Below are 19465 nucleotides of genomic sequence, written 5' to 3'. Positions count from 1 at the left end.
TTGGGCCAGACTTCTCATCACCACCAAATGACAGCAGAGTAACATAAAGTCAAATCCACTGTGTTATTTCGGGAGGTGTATTCCCATGCATCGCTTCACACCCACACTGTCATGGGTGTGTCGCCACGAAGATCATCGCGACTACACAGCCTGACTTCTCGCAGCTGAGTTTTTGGTGCTTTGTGTTTTTTGGTAGTGAGGGAGTTAATTCTCTCTCTCTGTGCTTGACGAGGCTCAGCCTCGCCCAACTGCAGTTAATGCTGCAGTATTGGGATTCCTTCAAATACCTGCTGGTCTGATAGGGAAGTTGTCGGTGAAAGCATTTCTTGCAGACCTTCAGAGCGGATTGTTGTTTGGTGGAGTTCGGAGCGAAGAGTATACGGTGTGGTTTCTTCCCTTCCTCCCTTTATAATTTATCTTCTAACCTGTTGTTGTTCCCTCTGTAATTGTGGTGTGAGTTTTTGTATGCAAGGTGGTTTTTGCTTTTCCCCTTGTACTGTCTCGTTTGTCTAGTACTGTGTTTTGGGCATTTTCTATCCTGTTCCCCATTGTTGTGATCGGGGTCCTTCTCAGGACTAGATTACTGAGGTTCAGGGATATTCATGAGTTTAGGGTTACGCTGGCGGCCTGGACCTCTGTACCATTAACAGTACCTCCAGGTTGAGGGATTAGTCAGGGCCCCCGTTTAGGGTCAGCTCAGGCCCCTGACCTCCTGCACGCTGAGACAGCGTGACACACACATGGGTATACGCTTCCTCATTTCGGCTGTTTTTTGCTCTTCTCCTTATCCTCAGCCTCCACGACCACTATACCACCAGGTTGACCGTGGTCCATGTTGCCAGCATTGCAAGTTCCTCTGTCCTAATTTTTGGCAGCTTTTGCTTGGAAGGCGTAGGCAAAGACTATGGGAGACCCACTCCCCAATAATGGGAATAATGTTTTTAATATGCTGTACTGCATGGCTCTTGTAAGGGACATTGCAAGTTCCCCCTTCCTAATTGTTGGCAGCTTTTGCTTGGAAGGCATAGGCAAAGACTATGGGAGACCCACACCCCAATAATGGGAATAATGTTTTTAATATGCTGTACTGCATGGCTCTTGTAAGGGGCATTAAAATAGTCTTGTTAAGCTACTGTGACCTCTACGTCTCTTCCAAGGGTCGTTAATATTGTCTTTTTATTCCAGTGCGACCTCCACCACTCTTCCAAGGGGCATTAAAAGCGTCTTGTTCAGCTACTGTGACCTCCACGTCTCTTCCACAGGGCGTTGATATTGTCTTTTTATTCCACTGTAACCTCCACCACTCTTCCAAGGGGCATTAAAAGTGTCTTGTTAAGCTACTGTGACCTCCACGTCTCTTCCACAGGGCGTTGATATTGTCTTTTTGTTCCACTGTAACCTCCACCACTCTTCCAAGTGGCATTGATATTGTCTTTTTATTCCACTGCGACCTCCACCACTCTTCCAAGGGGCATTAAAACCGTCTTGTTAAGCTACTGTGACCTCCACGTCTCTTCCACAGGGCGTTGATATTGTCTTTTTATTCCACTGTAACCTCCACCACTCTTCCAAGGGGCATTGATATTGTCTTTTTATTCCACTGCGACCTCCACCACTCTTCCAAGGGGCATTAAAACTGTCTTGTTAAGCTACTGCGACCTCCACATCTCTTCCAAGAGGCATTAAAACTGTCTTGTTAAACCACTCTGAACTCCACGTCTCTTCTAAGGGGCATTAAAACCGTCTTGTTAAACCACTCTGAACTCCACAGCTCTTCCAAGGGGCATTGACATGTTGTTTTTAATTACTTCTAACCTCCACGACTCTTGCAACGGGCATTGCATTTCCTCCTAATTTTTGTCAGCTTTTTCTTTTCAATGCATAGGCGAACACTAAGGGAGACCCACTCCCCAATAATGGGTAGAAGGTTTTTAATACGCTGTAATCCACGTCTGTTTCAAGGGGCATTGCAGTGCCTAATAATTTTTGGAAAGCCTTCCATTCCCTGCTTAGGCCAACAGTGTATAGGAGACCCAGTTGCTATAAATGGAAAAAACGGTTTAGTTAAGGCCCTCTGACTTCCATGTCACTTCCAAGGGGCACTGGAGTGCCTCGAAATTTTTGGTAGGCATTGCATTCACTGTATGCCTTATAACTGTGTAGCTGAACCGCTCCTTTTGGTACAGAAACATATCCTACAAGACTTGTGTGGTTGTCTGGCCTGATATTGATGTGAATGGTCCCTGTTCCTCCTGCTCTTTCTCCTTTGCCACCACCTCATCCATCATTCATCACCTAAACTTTGTTTTATCGGGAGTCATAGAACTGGGATAGTAGCAGGAAAACATCCAGCAATCCTCGAAGGAGGTAGAATATGTGCCAAAACGCTGACCACCTAAGACCTAGCTGGTACTACATACATGCGCTTGCATTCCAAGGAACAGAAAGCTAAGGAGGTGGATGGCCTCATTATCATGAATAATTTACTCGTTGTGTAGGAGGCCGACCACTGCTGCTGTCTACCTTCTGAACTTTGTGTTGAAGCCTGATTGACCCAGGACCCGCAATCCTCTATGTCTGGAGGACGTGTTGCATCCCAGTGTAAAACTGTGTCCCGGCTTCCACAATATTAACCCAGTGTGAAGGCGTCAGTGAGATGGACCATTCCTGGCCACATTCACTTGTCCACGTGTTTGTGGTTAGGCTGTCCTTCCCACTAAATGCACTGGGGAGGGCACAGGTAATGTTTTGGTATGCACGTTTGTGTATAAGGCGCACAGGGACAAATAGGGGCGGCTGGGGACCGTTTATGGACACCCGGCCACCCCCACGCGGCTGGGGACTTTTGTGTGGGCACCCGGCCGCGGGGCGGCTGGGGACTGAGTATGGACACCCGGCCGCCCCCAGGCGGCTGGGGACCAAGCGTGGACACCCGGCCGCCGGGCGGCTGGGGACTGAGTATGAACACCAGGCTACCGACGCAGCCATGACGAGGTGGCCAGATTCCAACTCCACATGCATAAAAGGCCCAATTTCAAGTGCAAGCAAGCTAGCAGTATGGTATTGCAGCCTGGGGGTGGGTGGGTGGCAGGCTGCATACTTGCGCTTGTATTGCAAGTTACTGGGGAGGTACAATTGAACACTGACCTGGGACAAGGACTTGCACAGGGATAGTTGCAAGTCTGCATCTTCTGATGCGGCAAGGATCACTTCTGATGGTCACACTTTTAGGCAGTGACCTGGGTGTCAGAGATGCTTCCAGGGGTCTTCCCCATGCTGTTCCCATGTCTTTTTAGCACTGTATGCATGTGTCACACAGCACATGGCCAGATAAGGTTGTAAAATGTTAAAATGACATTTCCCGGTGAATGCATTTGTCACGGTTGAAAGCAATACAAACGTGCAAAAACGCATAAAAAATGCTACTTGTGAACATAGCCCAAGGTGTGGAGGAGTATTTTTGTTTTTGGTTATTTATTTTACCTTATACACAAGTCTTTACCCTGGAAAGGATGTTCCTTAACCCCTTTCCGACCTGGTCAGTAATAGTACGCACCAGGTCGGGAAGGCCGGTTCAGCGGGGGCTCCAGCGGTGAGCCCGCACTGAAGTGAGCACATGTCAGCTGATTATTGGAATCGCAATCCACCCGCGGCTGTTAACATGTTAAATCTCTGACAGTGGCATTTAACTCGCGCTTCCGGGAGTCCTAAGCCCCGCCCATCAGTGACCCCGTCACGTGATCGCGGGTCACCAATGGGTGGGCATGACAACTCAGGGTCTGCAGCAGACGCCTGTGGTTGTCATTTCTCAATTGCTATGAGCGCCACCTAGTGGTCAGCGCTCATAGCAAGTGAGCATTTCTCCTGCATACAAGCGATCTGCTCATCGCTTGTATGCAGTAGAAGCAATCAGACAACTGCTGCTTCTAGTGTCCTCTGGAGACTATAGAAGCAAGCAGAAAGTGTAAAAAAAAGTTTTTAGAAAAATTAAAAAATAAAAAATATATAAAAGTTTAAGTCACCCCCTTTCGCCCCATTCAAAATAAAAATATATATAAAAAAAAAACCACATACACATATTTGGTATCGTCGCGGTCAGAATCACCCGATCTATCAATATAAAAGAAGAATTAATACAATCAGTAAACGGCGTAACGAGAAAAAAATTTTAAACGCCAGAATTAAGTATTTTTGGTCGTTACAACTTTGCAATAAAATGCAATAACGGGCGATCAAAACATCGGATCTACCCCAAAATGGTATCAATAAAAACGTCAGCCCGGCACGCAAAAAATAAGCCCTCACCTAGCCCCAGATCCCGAAAAATGGAGAAGCTAAGGGTCTCGGAAAATGGCGTCATTTTTTTTGTTTTTTTTAGCAAGCTTTGGATTTTTTTTTCACCACTTAAATAAAAAATAACCTATACATGTTTGGTGTCTATGAACTCGTAACGACCTGGAAAATAATGATGGCAGGTCAGTTTTAGCAATCTGTGAACGTGGTAAAAAAAGGACCCAAAAAACAACTGTGGAATTGCATTTTTTTTGCAGTTTCACTGCACTTGGAATTTTTTTCCCATTTTCCAGCACAGGATATGGTAAAACCAGTGATGGCGTTTAAAAGTACAACTCGTCCCGCAAAAAATAAGCCCTCACATGGCCATATTGAACGAAAATTAAAAAAGTTCTGGCTCTGGGAAGAAGGGGAGCAAAAAAGGAAAACACAAAAACAGAAAGACCCATGGTCGTTAAGGGGTTAACATATTTCACAGGAAAGCACTTTCAATTTCGTTTTTGAACATTTTATTGTGAGCCTGTAAAAGTGGCTTAATACCTCTGACCACGTTGTTGACAGCAGTGACCTGGGGGTCAGAAATGCTTCCAGGGGCGATCCCCATGCTGTCCCCATGTCATTTGAGCACTGTCACTATCGTTTTGGGCACTTTTTAGGCTTTCTACAGACTGCCGGGGGAGCCGCCACAAAAATGTTCGGGTCTCCCATAGACTAACATTGGGCTCGTTGCTCGGGTCGAGCACCCGAGTATCACAGTGAGCTCGGCCCCAGCTTCGAGCACCCGAGCATTTTAGTGCTCGCTCAACACTAATCATTATATATAAATGTAAAGCAAAGTTGCATATTAAATATAGGGTACTTAGTGAACTATTTTTTATCAATAAAAGGATACAAGCTGTCACACCAGCGACAAGGTGACCCTAAATTGGGACGGTACCTACACTGTCTATATTAAAAACCTTACTGTATATCAAAGTTGAAGTAATGCATATAAAAGGGTAGACAAATAGGACCGGGTCCCAACTTCAGACCACCTAGGCCCGTGGTAAGTAGTGTTGAGCCACCCCCATAGTGTTCGGTTCGGTTCGGTTCGTCGAACACCGGGATGTTCGAGGAACTGTTCGTCGTACTGTTCGTCGAACACCTTAGAACACCGTCGAACACCGTTAAAACCAATGGCAGGCAAACAAAAACACATAGAAACACATAGAAAACACCTGCAAAGGTGTCCAAAAGCTGACAAACTGCTCAGAAGACACTCTCTTTAAAAAAGCCGGCCGGCAATTCAGCAGCGGCATACACCGGTACCCGACAATTTAGACAAGAAGGAATAGAGCATCACACATAGATTAGATAGATAGAAACATGTCAGTCACACATATAAGAAGCACAGTGACAGTGTTGGTTACTGCACTTGTCATTTAGTGTAAAGGATTTATTAAAAAAAATATTAGTGTTTTCATGCACCGTCTCTTTAAAAAAGCCGGCCGGCAATTCAGCATCTGTACCCGACAATTTAGAACAGAAAGAATAGAGCTTCACACATAGATTAGATAGATAGAAACATGTCAGTCACATATATAATAAGTACAGTGATAGTGTTGCTTACTGTACTTGTCATTTAGTGTAAAGGATTTATTTAAAAAAATAATAGTGTTTTCATGCACTGTCTCTTTAAAAAAGCCGGCCGGCAATTCAGCAGCGGTACCCGACAATTTAGAACAGAAAGATAGAGCATCACACATAGATTAGATAGATAGAAACATGTCAGTCACATATATATGAAGTACAGTGATAGTGTTGGTTACTGTACTTGTCATTTAGTATTAAAATAAAGGATTTATTATTAAAAAAATTGGCGTGGGGTTCCCCTTAATTTTAGGCTCTAGCGGAGGTTAAGCAGACGGCTGGGGCAGATGTTTGAAGCCTGGGAAGGGGGTAATACCCACGGAGCTTCCCAGGCTACTAATATCAGCCCCCAGCTGAATACATAGCCTTTACTAGCTATTAAAATGGGGGACCCCCCCAAAAAAATGACGTGGGGTCCCCCCTAATTTAATAGCTAGCAAAGGCTAGGCAGACAGCTGGGGGCTGATATTAATAGCCCAGGAAGGGAGCCATGAATATTGGCCCCCTCCCAGGCTAGAAACACCAGCCGTCAGCCGCCCCAGAAATGGCACATTCATAGGATGCGCCAATTCTGGCACTTAGCCTCGCTCTTCCACGCTGCCCTGGTGCGGTGGCAGGGGGTAATAGGGTTGGGGTTGATGTCAGCTTATAATGCCAGCTGACATCAAGCCCAGGTTAGTAATGGAGAGGCGTCTATAAGACACCCCCATTACTAACCCCATAGTCAAAGTTAAAAAAAACACAAACACCCAGAATAAAGTCCTTTAATTGAAATAAAGACACAATCCTTTATTGTTCTAAATTAAACCATACTTACCGTCACGCCCATTCCAGCTGAAGCCAACGATCTCCTGCAATAAAAGAAAAATAATAAAGCAACCTCATCCTTACCTTTCCATGGTTCCCACGACAGCTTCAGCTCTGCTACATCGAGATGACAGGCTGGACCGCAGCAGAACGCTGCCATCCAGTCTGTCATCCCGCAGACACTGAGAAGCGCAGGCTTGCTTGCGCTGCACAGCGTCTCTCTGTGACGACATCCAGATGAGCCGAGTTCATGTCCAGTGACGTGCATGAGGTGAGCCGAGTTCATTGGACATGAACTCGGCTCATCTGGATGTCGTCACAGAGAGACGCTGAGCAGCGCAAGCAAGCCTGCGCTTCTCAGTGTCTGCGGGATGACAGGCTGGATGGCAGCGTTCTGCTGCGGTCCAGCCTGTCATCTCGATGTAGCAGAGCTGAAGCTGTCGTGGGAACCATGGAAAGGTAAGGATGAGGTTGCTTTATTATTTTTCTTTTATTGCAGGAGATCGTTGGCTTCAGCTGGAATGGGCGTGACGGTAAGTATGGTTTAATTTAGAACAATAAAGGATTGTGTCTTTATTTCAATTAAAGGACTTTATTCTGGGTGTTTGTGTTTTTTTTAACTTTGACTATGGGGTTAGTAATGGGGGTGTCTTATAGACGCCTCTCCATTACTAACCTGGGCTTGATGTCAGCTGGCATTATAAGCTGACATCAACCCCAACCCTATTATCCCCTGCCACCGCACCAGGGCAGCGTGGAAGAGCGAGGCTAAGTGCCAGAATTGGCGCATCCTATGAATGCGCCATTTCTGGGGCGGCTGACGGCTGGTGTTTCTAGCCTGGGAGGGGCCAATATTCATGGCTCCCTTCCTGGGCTATTAATATCAGCCCCCAGCTGTCTGCCTAGCCTTTGCTAGCTATTAAATTAGGGGGGACCCCACGTCATTTTTTTGGGGGGGTCCCCCATTTTAATAGCTAGTAAAGGCTATGTATTCAGCTGGGGGCTGATATTAGTAGCCTGGGAAGCTCCGTGGGTATTACCCCCTTCCCAGCCGCCTGCTTAACCTCCGCTAGAGCCTAAAATTAAGGGGAACCCCACGCCAATTTTTTTAATAATAAATCCTTTATTTTAATACTAAATGACAAGTACAGTAACCAACACTATCACTGTACTTCATATATATGTGACTGACATGTTTCTATCTATCTAATCTATGTGTGAAGCTCTATTCTGTCTGTTATAAATTGTCGGGTACCGCTGCTGAATTGCCGGCCGGCTTTTTTAAAGAGACGGTGCATGAAAACACTATTATTTTTTTTGATAAATCCTTTACGTTAAATGACAAGTACAGTAATCAACACTGTCACTGTACTTCGTATATATGTGGCTGACATGTTTCTATCTATCTAATCTATGTGCGAAGCTCTATTCTGTCTGTTATAAATTGTCGGGTACAGATGCTGAATTGCCGGCCGGCTTTTTTAAAGAGACGGTGCATGAAAACACTATTATTTTTTTTGATAAATCCTTTACGCTAAATGACAAGTACAGTAAGCAGCACTTTCACTGTACTTCGTATATATGTGGCTGACATGTTTATATCTATCTAATCTATGTGTGAAGCTCTATTCTTTCGGTTCTAAATTGTGGGGTACAGGTGTATGCCGCTGATGAATTGCCGGCTTTTCATGTTTCACTGTTGGCACTGTTCCCATCGATTTGGGCAATCACTGTAATGCCACAACCACCATGGCTGTGGCATTACAGTGAGTGGCAGACAATCCCTGCATGATTGGTGCTCTAAATAGCGCCAGACATGCAGGACACGCTTTTGGTGCACGAACAGTTATCGAACATAACCTCGAACAGCCGAATATTTTGCAAATTGTTCGGGTTCGTCGAACAACTCGAACACCGCCCAAAACAGCTCGAATTTGAGATTGGCGAACAGTTCTAGTCGAACACCGCTCATCTCTAGTGGTAAGCTACATATATACTAATCAGCTCAACAAAGGGGATGCCACACCCTTAATTTGCACAGAATGAAAGCAAGACAAAAAACCAAGCAATGTGAACTGAGGTCTAAGATGGTACACATGCCAGAAATAGGAGCATGTTCACACTAGCAAAAAGAAGCAAAACCTACAAAAGACAAAAAATATATCTTATACCCTACCATCATTATATATAAATGTAAATCAAAGTTGCATATTAAATATAGGGTGCTTAGTGAACTATTTTTGATCAAAAAAAGTATACAAGCCGTCCCTTGTCATTGGTGGGACGGCTTGTATACTTTTTTTGATCAAAAATAGTTCACTAAGTACCCTATATTTAATATGCAACTTTGCTTTACATGTATATATAATGATGGTAGGGTATGAGATATATTTTTTGTCTTTTGTAGGTTTTGTCTCCACTGATAATGTAGACAGACTCACGTTCATAAAGATGAACAAATCATGGATCCGAAATGACTTTTCTACCCCTGTGTTATCCTGGGGAGAGTAAAAGCTTGATGATTTGTTAAAATCACCTCACCAACCGTTTTAAGCTTTAAAATTACTAATCATATTTATCTGTATCTTGGCTGGAAAATAATTTGGGCTTTGTAGCAGTGTGCAGTACTGATTCTATTAGGCCATCTATACTAAGCTCCACCAGATTTAAAATTACTAATCATGTTTATCTGTATCTTGGCTGGAAAATAATTTGGGCTTTGTAGCAGTGTGCAGTACTGATTCTATTAGGCCATCTATACTAAGCTCCACCAGATTTAAAATTACTAATCATGTTAACCTGTATCTTGGCTGGAAAATAATTTGGGCTTTGTAGCAGTGTGCAGTACTGATTCTATTAGGCCATCTATACTAAGCTCCACCAGCTTTCAAATTAATAATAATTTTTAGCTGCATCTAGCCCGGAAAATTATTTTGGGTCTCCTAGATGCGCAAGACACATGAGTGCCTTCTTGCTGCACTACCTGCAACATGACCCTCAGATTGTCAGATTTCGAAGTAATCCTGACTACTGGGTTGCCACACTCATAAATCCCCCACACTCTTCGATCAACCTTTTCATTTTAATAAACAACAAAAAAATGGTCATTTTTGAAATTATAAGCATTAGCAGGTTATTAGAAACTGAAATCAAACAGTTTTCAACTCAAAACTTTATTCGAGGTGATGTTACATTTGCACATAAGACCCCTTGTTCGAAAGGAGCTTCTGAACTGTCTCGTCCATTGAATTTGTCAGGTTTTGGATGGTTTCTGCTTCAATTGTTTTGCATGAGGACAGAATACCCTCCCAGAGCTGTTGCTTAGATGTGAACTGCCTCCCGCCATCATAGACACTCCTTTTGATGATGCTCCAGAGGTTCTCAATGGGGTTGAGGTCAGGGGAGCATGGGGGTCACATCATAAGTTTGTCCCCTTTTATGTCCATAGCAGTCAGAGATGCAGATGTGTTATGTGCAGCATGAGACGGTGCATTATCATGCATGAAAATGATTTTGCTGTGGAATACATGCTTCTTCTTCTTGAACCATGGCAGGAAGTGCTGTGTGAGAAATTCAACATACATTTTTTGGAGTTCATCTTTACCCCTTCAGGGATCCTAAAGGGGCCGACAATCTCTCTCCCCATGATTCCAGCCCAAAACATTACTCCACCTCCTCCTTGTTGGCGCTGTAGCCGTCTTTGCGTGGGGTGTCCATCAACCAGCCATCCTCCACTCCATCCATCTGGACCATCGAGCGTTGCATGGCACTCATCGGTGTACCAAACAGTTTTGAAGTCAGTCTTCATGTATTGTTTGGCCCACTGGAGCCGTTTCTGCTTGTGTGCAGTGGATAGAGGAGGTAGACAGGATGGCTTACGCACAGCTGCAAACCTCTGAAGGACTCTGCATCTTGTTGTTCGGGGGACGTTGGAGGCACCAGCAACTTCAAAAACTTGTCTGCTGCTATGACAAGGCTTTTTTGCCGCTGCTCTTTTAACCTTATGTAATTGCCTGTAGGAAAGAGTCCTCAATTTTCCCCTATCAGCAAGCACACATGTGTACTGTGAATCAGATACATACTTCTTGATTGTGCGATGATCAGGATGAAGTGTCTTGGCAATGTTGATTGTAGTCATGCCTTGACCTAAACACTCCTCACTTTGTTGCTTCTCAGCAGCCAACACATCCTTTTTCTTTCCCATTTTGGCAGAAAATTTAGGCTGCTTAATAATGTGGGACAGCCTTCTAAAGTAGTCTTGCCTTTCATTGGACACACCTGCCAAACTAATTAGCACAGGTGTGTGCAATTGCTTACAGTGATATAAAGAGCCCTGACACACATCACCATCAATGAGTTTAACAAATTCTTCCCTTATCACTAGTGTTGAGCGATACCTTCCGATATCGGGAAATATCGGATCGGATTGGATCGGACCGATACCGAAAAAGTATCGGATATCGCCGATTCCGATACCGGAAACCAATGCAAGTCAATGGGACAGAAATATCGGAATGAAAATAAACCCTTTCTTTCCTTGTAGGTTAATTCTACATGAAGGAAAACAACTAAGAATAATGTAGAATGTATTGGGGGAGGTGGGGGAGACAATAAAGGCATAGAGGTTTAGCCCAATCAAATGGAATTGCAGGAATTATTATTTTTTTTTAAGACGTTCTGAGTTACGGAAATATTGACTATGTTAAGTATTTTTATATATTTATGTTTCACTACTTCCATGCTTCTTCTTCTTCACCTTCTTCGTATTATTCTTTTTTTTTACATTCTTCATATTCTACTTCTTCATCTTCTTCATCTTCTTCTTCTTCATCATATTCTTATTTGTGGCAGGCATTCCTGTAGTTGTTATCTATAAAAGGTTGGACATTACACCTTTCGTTCTGCCCGTCACAAAAGATTTACAACAGGATTTGTCCGCGTTCAGTTTGGCCTGCAGCAGCAGGTCTTTTCCAGGGGCACCACGAGGAGGAACGGACTCACCCCCATACACTGCTTAGTCATCTTCTGCTTATAATTTAGATATTATCTTTTGTTCTGATTTTTAGTCTTATGCTTAATGTTCTTCCGCTTTTTGTTCTGCAGCGTCTTGTATTTCTGCTTCTTGGCTTTCTGTCTCTTGTTCTTCTGTATCTTGGTGCTTGTCTTCTCTTCTTTGTCCTCTTGGTCAACTTCTTCAGGGTCATCTTCTTGGTCTTCTTCGGGGTGGTCTTCAGGGTCGTCGTCTTCGGGGGTCCTCGTCTTCGGGGTCCTCGTCTTCTTCGGGTTGGTCTTCTGGGTCCTCGTCTTCGGGGTCCTCGTCTTCTTCGGGGTGGTCTTCAGGGTCCTCGTCTTCTTCGGGGTGGTCTTCAGGGTCCTCGTCTTCTTCGGGGTGGTCTTCAGGGTCCTCGTCTTCTTCGGGGTGGTCTTCAGGGTCCTCGTATTCAGGGTCGTCGTCTTCGGGGTCCTCGTCTTCTTAGGGTTGGTCTTCGGGGTCCTCGTCTTCAGCGTCCTCGTCAGGGAGATCTAGAGTGATTACCAAGAACCATTTCAAAAAGCTTGAACTTGGAAATGTAGCAGAAGGTACAAGAAAGCTGAGGAACTACCGAGAACCAGCTGACGGTACTGGAACCCGGATGGGTAGCAGAAGGTACAAGAGCCAATGGAACTGCCGAAGACCAGCTGACGGTACTGGAACTCGGTTACTAAGCAGGAGGTACCTGTGCCAGAAAGCACTACCAAGGACCAGCAGACGTTGGTGGAACTTGGATACCGAGAAGGAGGCACCTAATCCAAAGGCACTGCCGAGAACCAGCTGACGGTACTGGAACCCGGATGGGTAGCAGAAGGTACCCATGTAAAAAAAAGTTCAAGGCCGCGAGCCGGCCGCAGTTACCAAAACCCACAGTCCTAAAGGGGGTGCTTGTCCTATTGGCACTATGGAACCAGCCTTCATTGCCAGATCCCGCAGCCCACATAGGAGTCACCTAAACTGCAGGCACCATAGAGTCGGCTAACCCGACCGCAACACGACAGGACAACGCATTGGAGGCAAAGTGACGTTGACACTACCCGGAAACAGCTGGCGTGCTGGAACCAGGCTGGGCAGGAGGGAGTACCCGTGCCAAAGTCACTGCCGAGAACCAGCTGACGGTACTGGAACCTGGATGGGTAGCAGAAGGTACAAGAGCCAATGGAACTGCCGAAGACCAGCTGACGGTACTGGAACTCGGTTACTAAGCAGGAGGTACCTGTGCCAGAAAGCACTACCAAGGACCAGCAGACGTTGGTGGAACTTGGATACCGAGAAGGAGGCACCTAATCCAAAGGCACTGCCGAGAACCAGCTGACGGTACTGGAACCCGGATGGGTAGCAGAAGGTACCCATGTAAAAAAAAGTTCAAGGCCGCGAGCCGGCCGCAGTTACCAAAACCCACAGTCCTACAGGGGGTGCTTGTCCTATTGGCACTATGGAACCAGCCTTCATTGCCAGATCCCGCAGCCCACATAGGAGTCACCTAAACTGCAGGCACCATAGAGTCGGCTAACCCGACCGCAACACGACAGGACAACGCATTGGAGGCAAAGTGACGTTGACACTACCCGGAAACAGCTGGCGTGCTGGAACCAGGCTGGGCAGGAGGGAGTACCCGTGCCAAAGTCACTGCCGAGAACCAGCTGACGGTACTGGAACCCGGATGGGTAGTAGAAGGTACAAGAGCAAATGGAACTACCGAGAACCAGCTGGCGGTGCTGGAACCCAGGGTAAATACTAAAAACAGAGTGGAGCCAGAGGTGTAATTGGAGCAAGTTTTAAATCCGTAGTACAGTGGATGTGGACAAAGCAGGAGAATTTGCCGGACACACAGCTGGGGATCAGCTGACGTTACTGAACTCCGATAACACTGGAGCAAGCGTTGACTGTGCAGACAGCACTTCTGAGCAGCAACTAGCGGTATTGGAGCCCAGGGTAAATACTAAAAACGGAGGAGCCAGAGGTGTATTTGGAGGAGGTTTTAAATCCGTAGTACAGTGGATGTGGACAAAGCAGGAGAATTTGCCGGACACACAGCTGGGGATCAGCTGACGTTACTGAACTCCAATAACACTGGAGCAAGCGTTGACTGTGCAGACAGCACTTCTGAGCAGCAACTAGCGGTATTGGAGCCCAGGGTAAATACTAAAAACGGAGGAGCCAGAGGTGTATTTGGAGGAGGTTTTAAATCCGTAGTACAGTGGATGTGGACAAAGCAGGAGAATTTGCCGGACACACAGCTGGGGATCAGCTGACGTTACTGAACCCCAATAACACTGGAGCAAGCGTTGACTGTGCAGACAGCACTTCTGAGCAGCAACTAGCGGTATTGGAGCCAAGGGTAAATACTAAAAACGGAGGAGCCAGAGGTGTATTTGGAGGAGGTTTTAAATCCGTAGTACAGTGGATGTGGACAAAGCAGGAGAATTTGCCGAACACACAGCTGGGGATCAGCTGACGTTACTGAACCCCAATAACACTGGAGCAAGCGTTGACTGTGCAGACAGCACTTCTGAGCAGCAACTAGCGGTATTGGAGCCCAGGGTAAATACTAAAAACGGAGGAGCCAGAGGTGTATTTGGAGGAGGTTTTAAATCCGTAGTACAGTGGATGTGGACAAAGCAGGAGAATTTGCCGGACACACAGCTGGGGATCAGCTGACGTTACTGAACCCCAATAACACTGGAGCAAGCGTTGACTGTGCAGACAGCACTTCTGAGCAGCAACTAGCGGTATTGGAGCCCAGGGTAAATACTAAAAACGGAGGAGCCAGAGGTGTATTTGGAGAAGGTTTTAAATCCGTAGTACAGTGGATGTGGACAAAGCAGGAGAATTTGCCGGACACACAGCAGGGGATCAGCTGACGTTACTGAACCCCAATAACACTGGAGCAAGCATTGACTGTGCAGACAGCACTTCTGAGCAGCAACTAGCGGTATTGGAGCCCAGGGTAAATACTAAAAACGGAGGAGCCAGAGGTGTATTTGGAGGAGGTTTTAAATCCGTAGTACAGTGGATGTGGACAAAGCAGGAGAATTTGCCGGACACACAGCTGGGGATCAGCTGACATTACTGAACTCCAATAACACTGGAGCAAGCGTTGACTGTGCAGACAGCACTTCTGAGCAGCAACTAGCGGTATTGGAGCCCAGGGTAAATACTAAAAACGGAGGAGCCAGAGGTGTATTTGGAGGAGGTTTTAAATCCGTAGTACAGTGGATGTGGACAAAGCAGGAGAATTTGCCGGACACACAGCTGGGGATCAGCTGACGTTACTGAACCCCAATAACACTGGAGCAAGCGTTGACTGTGCAGACAGCACTTCTGAGCAGCAACTAGCGGTATTGGAGCCAAGGGTAAATACTAAAAACGGAGGAGCCAGAGGTGTATTTGGAGGAGGTTTTAAATCCGTAGTACAGTGGATGTGGACAAAGCAGGAGAATTTGCCGGACACACAGCAGGGGATCAGCTGACGTTACTGAACCCCAATAACACGGCAGCAAGCGTTGACTGTGCAGACGGCACTTCCGAGCGCCAACTGCGGTGTTGGAGCTCAGGGATAATACTGAAAACAGAGGAGCCAGAGGTGTAATTGGAGAAACTTTCAAATCTGTAGTAGTGAGAATGTGGACAGAGCAGGAGAAATTGCCGTCCGCACAGCAGGGGAACAGCTGACGTTAATGAACCCCAATAACACGGCAGCAAGTGTTGACTGTGCAGACGGCACTTCCGAGCGCCAACTGGCGGTGTTGGAGCTCAGGGATAATACTGAAAACAGAGGAGCCAGAGGTGTATTTGGAGAAACTTTCAAATCTGTAGTAGTGAGAATGTGGACAGAGCAGGAGAAATTGCCGTCCGCACAGCAGGGGAACAGCTGACGTTACTGAACCCCAATAACACGGCAGCAAGTGTTGACTGTGCAGACGGCACTTCCGAGCGCCAACTGGCGGTGTTGGAGCTCAGGGATAATACTTGAAACAGAGGAGCCAGAGGTGTAATTGGAGAAACTTTCAAATCTGTAGTAGTGAGAATGTGGACAGAGCAGGAGAAAATGCCGTCCGCACAGCAGGGGAACAGCTGACGTTACTGAACCCCAATAACACGGCAGCAAGTGTTGACTGTGCAGACGGCACTTCCGAGCGCCAACTGGCGGTGTTGGAGCTCAGGGATAATACTGAAAACAGAGGATCCAGAGGTGTAATTGGAGAAACTTTCAAATCTGTAGTAGTGAGAATGTGGACAGAGCAGGAGAAATTGCCGTCCGCACAGCAGGGGAACAGCTGACTTTACTGAACCCCAATAACACGGCAGCAAGTGTTGACTGTGCAGACGGCACTTCCGAGCGCCAACTGGCGGTGTTGGAGCTCAGGGATAATACTGAAAACAGAGGAGCCAGAGGTGTAATTGGAGAAACTTTCAAATCTGTAGTAGTGAGAATGTGGACAGAGCAGGAGAAATTGCCGTCCGCACAGCAGGGGAAGAGCTGACGTTACTGAACTCCAATAACACGGCAGCAAGTGTTGACTGTGCAGACGGCACTTCCGAGCGCCAACTGGCGGTGTTGGAGCTCAGGGATAATACTGAAAACAGAGGAGCCAGAGGTGTAATTGGAGAAACTTTCAAATCTGTAGTAGTGAGAATGTGGACAGAGCAGGAGAAAATGCCGTCCGCACAGCAGGGGAACAGCTGACGTTACTGAACCCCAATAACACGGCAGCAAGTGTTGACTGTGCAGACGGCACTTCCGAGCGCCAACTGGCGGTGTTGGAGCTCAGGGATAATACTGAAAACAGAGGAGCCAGAGGTGTAATTGGAGAAACTTTCAATTCTGTAGTAGTGAGAATGTGGACAGAGCAGGAGAAATTGCCGTCCGCACAGCAGGGGAACAGCTGACGTTACTGAACCCCAATAACACGGCAGCAAGTGTTGACTGTGCAGACGGCACTTCCGAGCGCCAACTGGCGGTGTTGGAGCTCAGGGATAATACTGAAAACACGGGGAGCCAGAGGTGTAATTGGAGAAACTTTCAAATCTGTAGTAGTGAGAATGTGGACAGAGCAGGAGAAATTGCCGTCCGCACAGCAGGGGAACAGCTGACGTTACTGAACCCCAATAACACGGCAGCAAGTGTTGACTGTGCAGACGGCACTTCCGAGCGCCAACTGGCGGTGTTGGAGCTCAGGGATAATACTGAAAACAGAGGAGCCAGAGGTGTAATTGGAGAAACTTTCAAATCTGTAGTAGTGAAAATGTGGACAGAGCAGGAGAAATTGCCATCCGCACAGCAGGGGAACAGCTGACGTTACTGAACCCCAATAATACGGCAGCAAGTGTTGACTGTGCAGACGGCACTTCCGAGCGCCAACTGGCGGTGTTGGAGCTCAGGGATTACAGTTCAGGTGGTAGAAACATGAACAGAACAGGAGACCTGGATACTGTTGCCAACCAATTATTTATTCTGGAAGAGGACTGGCAAATTCATGAGAGATCCAGGCCTTGTTCATTTTGAGAAAAGTAAGCCGGTCAACGTTATCGGAGGATAGTCGCATGCGACGGTCTGTTAGTACACCACCTGCGGCACTAAAGACGCGTTCCGATAATACACTAGCAGCAGGGCAAGCTAGCACCTCCAATGCATACTGACTAAGCTCTGGCCATGTATCCAGCTTACAGACCCAAAACTTGAAGGGAGAAGAGCCATCTGGGAGTACACTAAGAGGGCAAGACATGTAGTCTGTCACCATCTGACGGAAACGTTGCCTCCTGCTGACTGGAGCCGTCTGTGATGGTGTAGACATTTGTGGCGGCGGGGACACAAAACTTTGCCACATTTCGGCCATACTTGTCTTGCCTTGTGCTGAGGCGCTGCTTCTGCTCCCTCTTTGTGCAGAGCTTCCTCCACTGCCTCGACGCACTGAGCTGCTTTGTAAAGCACTAGCAGCACTGCTCTCGGTTGGAATGGAGAACATGATGGAATGCACCAGTGCGTCTTGGTACTCCCGCATTTTACGCTCACGGTTAAACGGTGTTATAAGGCTTTGTAAGTTGTCCCGGTAGCGAGGATCTAGGAGGGTGGACACCCAATAATCAGCCGTGTTGAGAATGTGGGCGATGCAGCGGTCGTTTCTCAGGCACTGCAGCATGAAATCAACCATGTGCTGCAGACTGCCAACTGGCCAAGAAACGCTGTCCCCTGCTTGAGGCGTGATCTCTGCCTGCTCTGCATCACCCCACCCTCGCTCTAGATACTGACTACTAGAGCATTGTGTACCTCCCTCCTCTGGACAGATGTCTTCCTCATCCATTGACTCCTCCTCATCCTCCTCACAAAGTGTCCCCTGCCTAGGCCTTTGTGAGGAACCACGTTGCGCAGACTGTAGAGAAGCAGATGGCATTTGTGACTCCTCATCCTCCACCTCTTCCAAAACCTCGTCCCTTAGTGCTTGCAGTGTTTTTTCAAGCAGGCAGATAAGGGGGATAGTCATGCTGACTAGTGCATCATCTGCACTCGCCATCCACGTGGAATAATCGAAGGCACGCAAAACGTGGCAAATGTCCTTCATAGAGGCCCACTCAGTGGTGGTGAAGTGTGAACGGCGCGCACTGCGACTTGTTTGCGCCTGCTGCAGCTGGTACTCCATTACTGCTGCCTGCTGCTCACACAACCTCTCCAACATATGTAACGTTGAATTCCACCTGGTGGGTAGGTCACATATGATGCGATGTTCCGGAAGACGTAATCGGCGCTGCAGAGCTGCAATGCGTGATCTTGCATTGCTGGAACGCCGCAAGTGAGCGCACTCTATGCGGACCTTGTGAAGCAGTGCATCAAGATCCGGATAGTCCCTCAAAAAACTCTGCACGACCAAGTTGAGCACATGTGCCAGACATGGGATGTGAGTGAGGTTGCCTAGGCCCAGAGCTGCCACCAGATTTCGGCCATTGTCACACACTACCATGCCTGGCTGGAGATTCGCTGGCACAAACCACACGTCGCTCTGCTGCTTGATGGCATTCCAGAGCTCCTGCGCTGTGTGGCTTCGATTCCCCAAAGAAATTAATTTTAATACGGCCTGTTGACGTTTGGCCACGGCTGTGCTCATATCGGTCACCATAACAGGTAACCGTTCACGGGTCGATGTGGAGGTAGACCGTGACGGCTCCTGCAGCGCTGATTCAGAGGAACTGGAGTATGAGGAGGAGTCAATGTGTACAGACTGGATTCCTGCAATCCTTGGAGTTGGCAGAACACGTACAGCGCCACTCTCAAGATTTGCACCCGGCTCCACAACATTTACCCAATGGGCAGTGAGGGAAAGGTATCGTCCCTGTCCATGCTTACTGGTCCACGCTTCGGTGGTCAGGTGGACCTTGCTACTGACGGCTAGAGATGAGCGTTGTTCTTCTCGAACTGTTCGCCAATCTCAAATTCGAGCTGTTTTGGGCGGTGTTCGAGCCGTTCGGGGAACACGAACAATTTGAGAAAAATTCGGCAGTTCGAGGTTATGTTCGATAACTGTTCGTGCACCAAAATCATAACTGGATTTTTTCTCAGTAATGATGAAAATTAATGTTAATACGCAGTTTGAGGTGGGGGGAGGGGCAGGGGATGGATCTCTGCAGGAACAATGAAGATCTCCATTTTTTTTTCTCTTTCCCGCATTTGCAGTGGGGAGGTGCAATCTGTCAGCCTATCAGCAGCGC

The sequence above is a fragment of the Phyllobates terribilis genome, unplaced genomic scaffold, assembly GCF_046119375.1.
Source record: "Phyllobates terribilis strain yellow unplaced genomic scaffold, ASM4611937v1 Scaffold_13__5_contigs__length_258822181, whole genome shotgun sequence".
Lineage (NCBI taxonomy): Eukaryota > Metazoa > Chordata > Amphibia > Anura > Dendrobatidae > Phyllobates > Phyllobates terribilis.
This window is presented reverse-complemented; position numbering follows the sequence as displayed.